The following is a 9,551-nucleotide window of genomic DNA, read 5'->3' as shown; positions in this document are numbered from 1 at the left end:
CTTCTGTCTTCTGTATTCTCCCTGACTCTGGATTTTTGCAGTTGGCCTTTTGCATAGCGTGAGGGCCCATTCTTGTCACTGGAAAAAAGTGTCTAAATTCACAAATGACTGGAAGCCTAATTGCTCAGTCAGCACATTTTTTCACTTCCCGCTCTGCCCAAAGGCATGTGTAGTGGCGCTTGTCTGTATTCAAGCGTAGTCTCAACTCAGTCATCTTTGACCACTACTCAGGTTATATGCATCAAATAATTACCACCATTTACAGCAAGTGAGCCAACCAAGTGCACTTTGATTACAAGTAGGAGCTAGTTTTGCTTAGCTCAGTGCAGATCCTTGGATGCGTAGGATTACATTGGCAGTGAGGCAGGTATATTAATGTGTGGCTAAGCTGTAGTTACTGGTGGCTGCATGCTACCTTCCTCTTCATACTGATCTGTCTGTGTGACCAGTTGTATCTGCACAAACCTGAGGCAGCACCAGCAAAATATCTGGGCTTTGCTTTTAGCTAGGATCAGGAGGCAGATCACACTGCTGTTGCCATTGCCACCCCTGTCGTGCCCTATTCCTGACAGAGCAATCTCTGCTCCTCCTGCCTGGGGAGCTGCACAGGCATGAGGCAGCTCTGGGAACTGCTGAAAGTGGATCAGAGGGGATTGACAATTCACAATGGAGCAATGTCAAAATGAGGCTTAAAGTCAGCTTTTTTAAATCACAAACATTTATTTCTCTTCTTGGTTCAGCCCCTTCAGTGTCGCTGACTCTGGTATTTCTGAGTTTTCGCATCTGGATGAAGAGGCATTCTGGTTTAATGGCTTTAATTAATCATATAACAATGCATCCCTGCAGCACCAGATTCAAATTATATTACTGGTAGGCATTGGCCTGGGTCCTCAGGTTGAGGGTGCTCTGAGGTCAAGTCAGTGGCTTGCAGCTCTGCGCAAATTTTGGGTGTAGTGCAGGGCTCCTGTGGCTGCTTGTTCTGGCACTGGAACAAACTGTCAGCTGGGCACACTGAGTGTTCCAGCTCACGGCTCTCCCCCGAGGCTGATGCAAAGGGAATGAAGGCACTGTCACGATTCCCAGATTTGAAGGCGATCTGTCATCCTCCCAAGAGTTGTCCTCATTTATATGAATCCTAGCAGGTCCTTATGAAGCCCAGGATCTCGGTCTCGCATGCCTGCTGCCTGCTCTTCCAGAAGCAAAAGATGTTACTCTTCACCCTTTGTTCTCTATGTTCTTCCTGGAACAGATTCTCAGGATTTTAAGGTATCCAGTTTTTCCAGTGCTAAAGGTACTGCATTCTCTCACATGCCCTGTGGGTGCTGAGGGGACCCGCAGGCACAATCAGAAGCAAGCTTCCAGCGTGTCCTCCCACCACCTTGCTAGGCACAAAAGCAATTGCAGAGCTTGTGGCTGGAGAAACCCACCAACAAATGGTCTTCAAGGGCTTCCTTAATCACCTTTTCCCAGCACCTCCATTGCAAAGACGGAATTCAAAGAAAATTGCCAAGACCTGATCCCAGCCTACAGACGGCCTGCCAGACAGCTCTGTGTTAAACACTCCCAGATTTGCTTTATGACCTCTGTTTCGAGGCCTCAGGGAAACATTATGGTATGAACCACAGAACTGGAGCACTGATACCTTTCTGCTAGTGTGGGACTGCAGTTGTTTTTCTTGCTTTTTAGGATGCAGGAATCTTGTGTTACCAAAATCCCATGTTTAACAATTGATAGAGCTTGACTTAACCCTACTGCTCTAGCTTTGGGAAGGAGTTGGTTCCCTGCTAGGAACATTTCTCGGCAGGTCCCTGGAAAGTGGCATTTCAGTAGGTGACACAGAAATGTAAAGGGACCCTGCCTTTGAGGCTGGTGCGTACAGCTGTGAATGCGCACCAGCGCAGAAGTAGGCGAGATGCTGTTCCACAGCTCCCATGTAGCTTGAGAGACCCTTAAGGTCCCTTTTGAGAAGGATGTAGGCAGTCTGTGCGTTACATCATTTCCCTTGCAAATATGCTCACGCTGCATTTGGATTACCTCATTCTTGCCAGAATTTAGACTGTGCTTCTGTGGCCAGGCCCTTGAATTTGCTCACTGATCAGCCAAACTCACAGAGCTGACTGCAGAATCCTTCCGATGCAGACGAGATCCAACTCACCCTTCCCCCGTCTTCCCTGCACCCTCTTACTTTGCCCATTTGTGTCAGACAGAGGGGCTCAGCAAATAAATATCCTGCTTGTTGGCAGGTTGTCCAGGCATTTAGCTTGGTAACAACACAGAATAATATATGCCCTTTCAGTTATTTTGCCCATGTACAGATTTGGCTGCAGGCTGTTTTATCGCCTGTTTAATATTTTGTCCAACCTTCCAGCTTCCTTCTTGAGAGGAAGCAGTCTGCAGATGCAGCGAACACTTTTTGTTCCTTTATGACTAGAAGAATCTACAATTCCTCTAATGCTTTTAGTCTGACTTGATTCTGGCTCACCCACCTGCCTGCTTTCTCTGGAGGTGAACATTTTCAATAATTTACTTTAGAGCTGTTCTATCATCTTGCTATTTATTTCTGCTATAAATTATGCCCAGAGGTTAGGAAGCTCTTATCTTCCCACTCACAAAGGAACCGAGGAAAAATACTCTACAGGGCAGAGAGGCTTCTCTGGGTGGTTTGTAAATATTTCCAGAGGCAAGAGAATGGAAAGAGCTGCAATCCCTACCCTGCTAGTATCACCTGACACAGCCTGCATTTTGTGGGTTGTGCAACAGGGAGCAGTTGTGCACACACAGCCCCTCTCTTCCCACCATGATTTACATCCAGCTTCTATGAGATACACCTGCTAGTGCTTCAGAGCATGGAAAGGAAATAGTAATAATAAAAAAAAAGCCTTGAGAGAGGATAGTTTACTCCTCACACACTCGTTTGACTCATTAAAATCAGTGGAGAGATTTTCAGCGACTTCTCTGGGATTTGGATCAGACCCTAAAAGCATGAGCTCTGAGAGCTGGACTGCTGCCAGCTAGCTCAAGAGACACTGAATTCCAAGCAAATGAGTTTTCATTTTTAATTCAGAAGCTAAATAAAATTGCATTTGCAGAGCATTTGGATGGGATAGCTCCAAGAAAAATCTAGATAACTGAAGGAAGTGATACTTCTGGTGTGCTTGCCGCTTCTTAGCAGTACCCTAAGGGGCTCATCGCTCTGCAAAGCAGTATCAATTATCCAGCAATGGATGCTACTGCTTTTCTTATTACCACAGAGCCTAAATGCTCACTGTAGAGCTGAACTCCAGTAAACTGGACAGTAGAGAAGTATAAAGCAATGGATGGCCCTTGCCATGCAGAGCAACTTCAAGCCAAGATGGACCATTTTGTGCTGTTTGCTGATAAGTGCTGCACCACGCAGGGGGGCATTGCTTTACTCCTGCTTACGTTTTTAGTGCCCTGGGAGGTGATAGGGAATTCTGTGCTGCTCATTTGGTAGAAAACATAAAGCATAACTCCTGTTTTTACCACCCAAATTCCGCTATGTTTTGTTAGGAAATGCCTGCAGAAGTTTGATCAACGTGCAGGTGAACTTGATTTACTGTAGAAGTTCATTTACAAGCGCAGTGCTGCCTGCACTGGTCAGGTGGGTGCTTTGTGCCAGGGCTGTATGCTCAGGTCTGGAGAGAAGGGGAGAGTCAGCCCATATATCTCAGAGCTACATAAGCACATGTTTTTCTCTGGTTATCTTTTCTGCATCTTCCTGTTTTTTAATCATCATACCCTGACTTGCCTCCATTTCCTCTCTCTCTTTTTATTCTTTGGTCTGTTCTGATAGCATCACCTGGTCATCCTCAGCAAGTAACTCCTCTGGAGAATGGCAGAATTACGAAAATAACAATTGTAAAGATCTGCCTATACTTCACTTGGTTTGTGAAGTGCAAAAATAGACGTAACTATTTCATTTGTTTGGGAGCTACTGTGCTTCCTGAGTTCAGAGAGGCCGTCCCCAGGGGAGCTGTACTTGGGTGCTCTCAGACCCATGCAGCAAAGGAAGCTGTAGAAATCCTGTAAGAAAAGATTTTTTCTGGTTTCCATCTTCCCCCTGCCTGTGAGAGATAAAGCAGCTGACATGACCAAAGAAAGGACAGGAGAGGGAAAAATGACTGTGGAACTTGAGGGAGATGCTGGCTGTGGTCCCACAGCCGTGCTCATCTCTGTCAGGTACAGCGAGAAATCAGGCTGAAGAGGAGATCTCAACAAACAAATCAACTAAATGAACAAACTGGGAGATAAGGTACAGCTGCGGATCAGTAGCTAACAAACACACCTCTGTCTCTGCACTGCTTTCTCCTGGGCAGAACGGGAGTCAATTACCCGCCTTCCAACAAGCTATTGATCGAGCCGCTGCTGGGTATCGAATCTGCGGCCCTGTCCGCCCTGCGTGTGGCTCTTTGATTTTCTCCCCCTCTGTAGCAGCACGTGGATGGAAGCCAGATGAGCTAGCACAGGACTATCGATCAGCCCGCATCTCTCCTCCTCCTCCTTCTCTTCTTCACTCAGTTGCCATGGCAACCCCACAGCAGCAGCAGCAGCAGCAACTGCACTGTTTACCTGGCCCATTTATTTTCCTTTTCAATATCTTTCCCTTCCCCCTGCTGCTCTCACCTTGGCATGATATTGGCAAAGCACTCAGCAGCTGTAAAAGGGATGAGTTTTTATGACTCTGAGGAGGACAATGCAGTTCTCAGCTCTACTTTATCACCCGCTTGCTTCATTTAGTTGACTTGTTTGTGAGGAGTCAGTGCCCGTAAACAACAGATATCTCAGGTACCGACTAGATCATGCTCCAGTCGTGCAGGAGGACCTGTCATTCTGAAATGCAGGACTCTTTCCTATGGCTGAATTATGCCTATGGTAAGAACCACATTATCCTTTTATATCTTGCCCTAGAGTGGTAATACAGAGCTGACAGCAGGTTTGACATCGTTTTCCAGCTGTTAATTTCACACGGCCCCTGGGGCAGCACTGTAGAGCCACAAAGTGGACCAGACTTACTCTGGAGCCTTCAGTCATACCCGTAACCTTGGTTGAGTCACAGTGCCCAGCAGGGTCAGATGCTGTGCCAAGAGCTGGCCCCAACAAAAGGCCTCAGCAAGGCACTCACCACAGCTTCCAGATGCATATCCTGAGTGGCTCCTGGCTTCATCCTGTTCCAGCAAGCTTTCAGTTTTCCCAGCAATCTTCCTAAGTGCCAATGCAGTTGTCTCCTTCCGCTTTCCTTGTACTGCTTCCATTGCTTGAAATTGCCTTCCTGTTCCTCAGCAGCATGACAAGCATACTTCCAACAGCAAATGGTAGATGTATGAACAGTGTTTAAGGAGTATTTAATCTCTCCCTGCCTGAAAATTTTACTTCTTGTACCAAATCTTCCATCTGCAGCTTCTCAGTGCAGGATTCTCTGCTGAAATGTAAGACAAAAAGGCTTTGTGCAGGGATATTGGTCTATGAGACATAAATAAAAGATATCTCTTAAAATGTAATACAGGTGTTCATTTCATTTCAAAGGTCTTCCTGGCTTTCTTTTAATTGAAATTCTTCACCCAAGTCTCACATTCCTGATTCTTTCCACTGCAAAGCCATCAAAACCTTCCAGGAGGCTCCTAGTTTTCCTTGCAATTCAATATGATTGATACAGGATGTGAAAGATCACTTGATGTTATCAACTACAGATTCTCTCTTCTTGAAGCAGCAAGCTACGGGATAAATTGTGGAATTTGCTACTTCACTGTATCATTGAAGAAAGTATTGTATTTTGAAGTGCTCTCAATTGTAATCACCAAAGGAAAGCTTCCTGTGATGTGCTGTAATGTGCTGTGAGGCATGAGAGTCTGACTGGGGTCAGTGGGGAGCCTTGCTTGGTCCTTCTGTTTTCCTGTCTCCTAGAGCAGTGTGATGTTGGGAGTATTGCAGAGCCTTCATCCCTTGGCAAGTCTCACCCCATCAGATCCATTACCAAGCTGCCAGTCATCTATCTTTACGAAGCAGGAGCTCAGACACTACAGAAGATGGACCATGGATGCATTTACAATTATAAAGTCTTAGATGGACTGTGCAAAATGAGATGGAACAGGGAGTGACCACTACTAGACACCAGGCCCTGGCCTCACTGCAGCGACAATTAATTCCGAGCACCAAGAGAGAGGGAAATATCTGACTGGCTGGAGCAGTGGTCTGATGTGACATGGAAAGAAGCATGATACTAATGCAAATCGTTAGTACTTATTAACTAATTAAATTGTTGCAATGCCCATAAGGCACTTAACACTTTCCAGGCGCAGAAGAGAGCCCAGTCTCTGCCCTTAGGAGTAGAAGGTCCAAAGGTAAACACAGAGGAATGGTGGAAGAAAAACAATTAACACAGAGCACAAAGGGTGTAATGAAAAGAAGCACAGAGCTTTGCAGTTACAATCTATGTCTGGTTTTGTGAAGAAAGCCTATGTGATTACAAGATCTTTGTGTATGGGGGAGCATGCGTGTATGATAATATGTCTGTCTGGTGCATGGATAATTTTCAACTTCAAGCAAATCTGATGGAGGAGAAGCTACCTCAGAAATACTTAGTTGTTAAAATAAGAAGCTGAGGGGGGGGGAGGGGAGCGCAGGGGAGGGAAGGGAAGGGAAACCATTTTCTTCAGCTCAGAAGAATGTTGCAGTAAGAGCAGGTCATATATTCTCAGACTTTAGAGAATTTGCATGGGCTACACTACTGTAAAACACTCTGCTGGTAGAAAAGGCTTTAGTCATGCTTAGACTCAATGACACCCAACCCTCCAGGAAATCAGACTACTTTAGCTGCAGACAGCTGACCCAGGTAGAGATGCTGCTGCAAAAGGTGGAGCAAAAAGAGGCATACAGTGGAAAGGTGGCATGGAAAGGTGTGTGGAGACTGGCAAGGCAGGCAAGGATTCATCTTGTTAGTGGAGGAGACAGGCAGGAACATGGTGTAAAAGATGGATGAGCAGTCTTGCGCAGGTGACCTTTGATATAGCTAGTTCTTTAAACTCAAGAGTAAGTAGAAAGTGTTGGATAAACTCAAGAGAGGAATGAGGTGATACAGTATGCTGCAGACCTTTGCAGCTCCATAGGCCGTGTCCTGCAGAGAGCAGAGGTGTGCAGCAGACCTGGGAAGAGTATGTTATAAAGGTGAGAGATGCAGAGGCCGCGGATAGGAAGGCAGTAGCAACTTGTGAATGCTGAGCGTGAAGAAAAATGAAAGCAGAGAGGGATGGATGATATAAGAAAGATGGAGAAACTAGTGTCTGGGGCACACAATGGCTGGCCATGGAGTCTGCTGTAAGAAAAAGGAGGGCAATCAGGAATGAACATAAAGGAAGATCAGGATTTCATTTTTATCCAGAATTTCTAATTAATGGCAAGTTGTGCAAGAGGGAGCATGCATTCAAGACACCAAATGGCAGTCTGACCCAGCCAAGCCTGTCTGTTCTGCGAAGCATCAGTTTCAGTAAAAACACATTGCTCTGTTGTTTCATCAGTCTCACCGCTGTTGTGCATCATACGATATGGCAACCGTTCAGCCAGGCCTGGAGCCGTGCAGGCTATAATTTCCTGGTCATATGTAACTGGGTGGGGAAGAGCCCGAGCCCTGGGGGTGAGTAATGCTGGAACCGCACCACGCGGCGCTCCTTGCTGTTCCAAGCGGTGTAGGTGTTGTTCAAGTTCCCCAGGGCATCTGAACGTTCCCGCACTCTCTGACACGTAAAATACCCTCCTGCAGCCTGTTTTGCTGGGCACTCGTATCACTTTTCCACATTCCCAATGTTTAGCTGGGGCTCTCTGCCAAGCGCTGTGGGTTTGAAGGTAGCACGTTGTTTCCCCCAGCAGGAGGCCCAGCCATGCCACTGCGCCAAGTCTGCGCTGTCACCATTGTCATGCCACCGTGACAGCACTGAGCCGCCACAGGACCCTTCCTCACCTCACCCCCACTTGGTGCACCAAATGGGCTGCGTGGCATTTATTTGGAGAACGCCCTGGGCTGTGTACTGCAAGCAGAGGGAGGAAGGTCGTGCCTGGAGAGCAGCAGTGGCCTGTATGGGGACTGAGCTCTGCCTGCTCCTTCTCAGCCCCCTCTCTCCCCTTCCCCCCCTCTGCCTGCTGGCCACCTTCCCCTTCCCGAGGTGTTTTCCTGTGCCCACACCCCTCCTCTGGAGCGGGTTTATTTGCTGGGCTCTGTCAGACCGGGGGCTGCAAGCCCCAGCCCAGGAGTGGGGTGTGCAGGGGGGCCAGGCTCCCGCTGGGCTCCCCAGATGGGGAATCACACATCTCCTCGCGCACAACATGAGCTGTAATTTCCGGCAGACATTTGAGGTCCCCGACATCTGCATAATGTGTGCCAGTCTCCTAGCAACCCCAACAGCTGTCTGGCATTTCCAAGATTAAACTGTAACGATACACGGCCATTGCCAGGGAACGGGGGAGAGAAGCGCCCTCCTGGCTCCTTTCAAGCCATTTATGTTTTACTCATTTCCTGCTCCGAGTAATGAGGCCAGCGATGCTGGGGTGGTGGCGGTGCTGCTGAGAAGGCAGATTGTTACACACACATGTATGTTTTTGTTTCAGGGCGAATTTTTAGTGCTCGTGAAAGGGAGGGACCAGCAGCGCTCTCCGGAGCCTGGCAGGGAACCAGCAAGCTTCCCGGCAGCCCTTTGCCAAAAAAGCCCAGACGTGAACCCCTGCTCCGCTGCCGCTCTTCACCCGCCCCGTCCCCCCACAGCTCGTCAGGGGCCTCACGCCCGCAGCAGCACGGCCCGCAGCCCCTCGCCGTCCCCCCACAAGGTTCTTCCCACCGCTTGCAGCCATGCTGTGCTCCTGACCTGTGACTCTTCAATCCCCATCTCCCTCCTCATCCGCCCCGGGGAATTACAGCGGGAGGGTGGGGAGGCTCCGCCGTGCAAACATGCTTTCCTCAGAGGCAACAACAACTCGGGGCCAAACAGATTCGTCGCAGTAGTGGCTTGAAAGTAGGTGAAATGTCGGCGGCGTTACCCAACGCGCGTGCTGAGCCCTGGTTACACAACACAAACAAACCTCCTGGTGATGCCCGCTGCAGTCCCCGGCCCGGCCCCGATCCCACCCCTGTGCCCCTCTGCAAAGGGCGGCAGGACGCGGCTCTGCTGGCGTGCAGCCATCTTCCCCCATGCGCCCGCTGCTGCTGAGCGCTGCCATTTGCCTCCTCCGTTACAACTGACTAGCAGGGGTTGGTTCTTTTTTTTCTTTCTTATTTTCTTTAAATTGACGTTAAAGAAGAAAAGAGAACAAAAACTTTTTTGGCTGCAGCTTTTGGCTCATCTTTGGTTGCTTTCTAATGCCAAGGCCAGCAGGATCCAGGAATTCATCTGCTGGTGCCAGCGAGAAAGCAGTGACCCAAACAAGGGAGCCAGGGCTCAGGCTGCCGTCCTTGCCAGGGATCAGCGAGAGGCCAGAGAGCCCATGCTGCTGAGTCATCAGCGCTCCAGCTGCTGCAGGCCTTTTCTGGGGACGCGGCTGTTGCTAAG

At 48.5% G+C, this 9,551-nt stretch overlaps 1 long non-coding RNA gene across 2 annotated transcripts; it reads right to left on the bottom strand.

Moving 5' to 3' along the window:
* Window positions 1-700: 700 nt before the first annotated feature.
* LOC128086398 (uncharacterized) lies at window positions 701-9,081 on the bottom strand. Of its 2 annotated transcripts, none has more exons than XR_008209369.1 (2): window positions 8,871-9,081; window positions 701-6,035 (listed from the first exon to the last, which is right to left on the bottom strand). It is a non-coding gene; the product is annotated as an uncharacterized LOC128086398 (long non-coding RNA). The 2 variants fall into 2 exon arrangements; XR_008209368.1 differs by having other exon boundaries at window positions 701-5,440.
* Between the last annotated feature and the right edge of the window lie 470 nt (window positions 9,082-9,551).

This window comes from Tympanuchus pallidicinctus, unplaced genomic scaffold (genome assembly GCF_026119805.1).
Source record: "Tympanuchus pallidicinctus isolate F22 unplaced genomic scaffold, pur_lepc_1.0 scaffold3, whole genome shotgun sequence".
Classification (NCBI taxonomy): domain Eukaryota; kingdom Metazoa; phylum Chordata; class Aves; order Galliformes; family Phasianidae; genus Tympanuchus; species Tympanuchus pallidicinctus.
The sequence above is the reverse complement of the archived record's forward strand: the minus strand, read 5'-3'. Positions and strand labels throughout refer to the sequence as shown.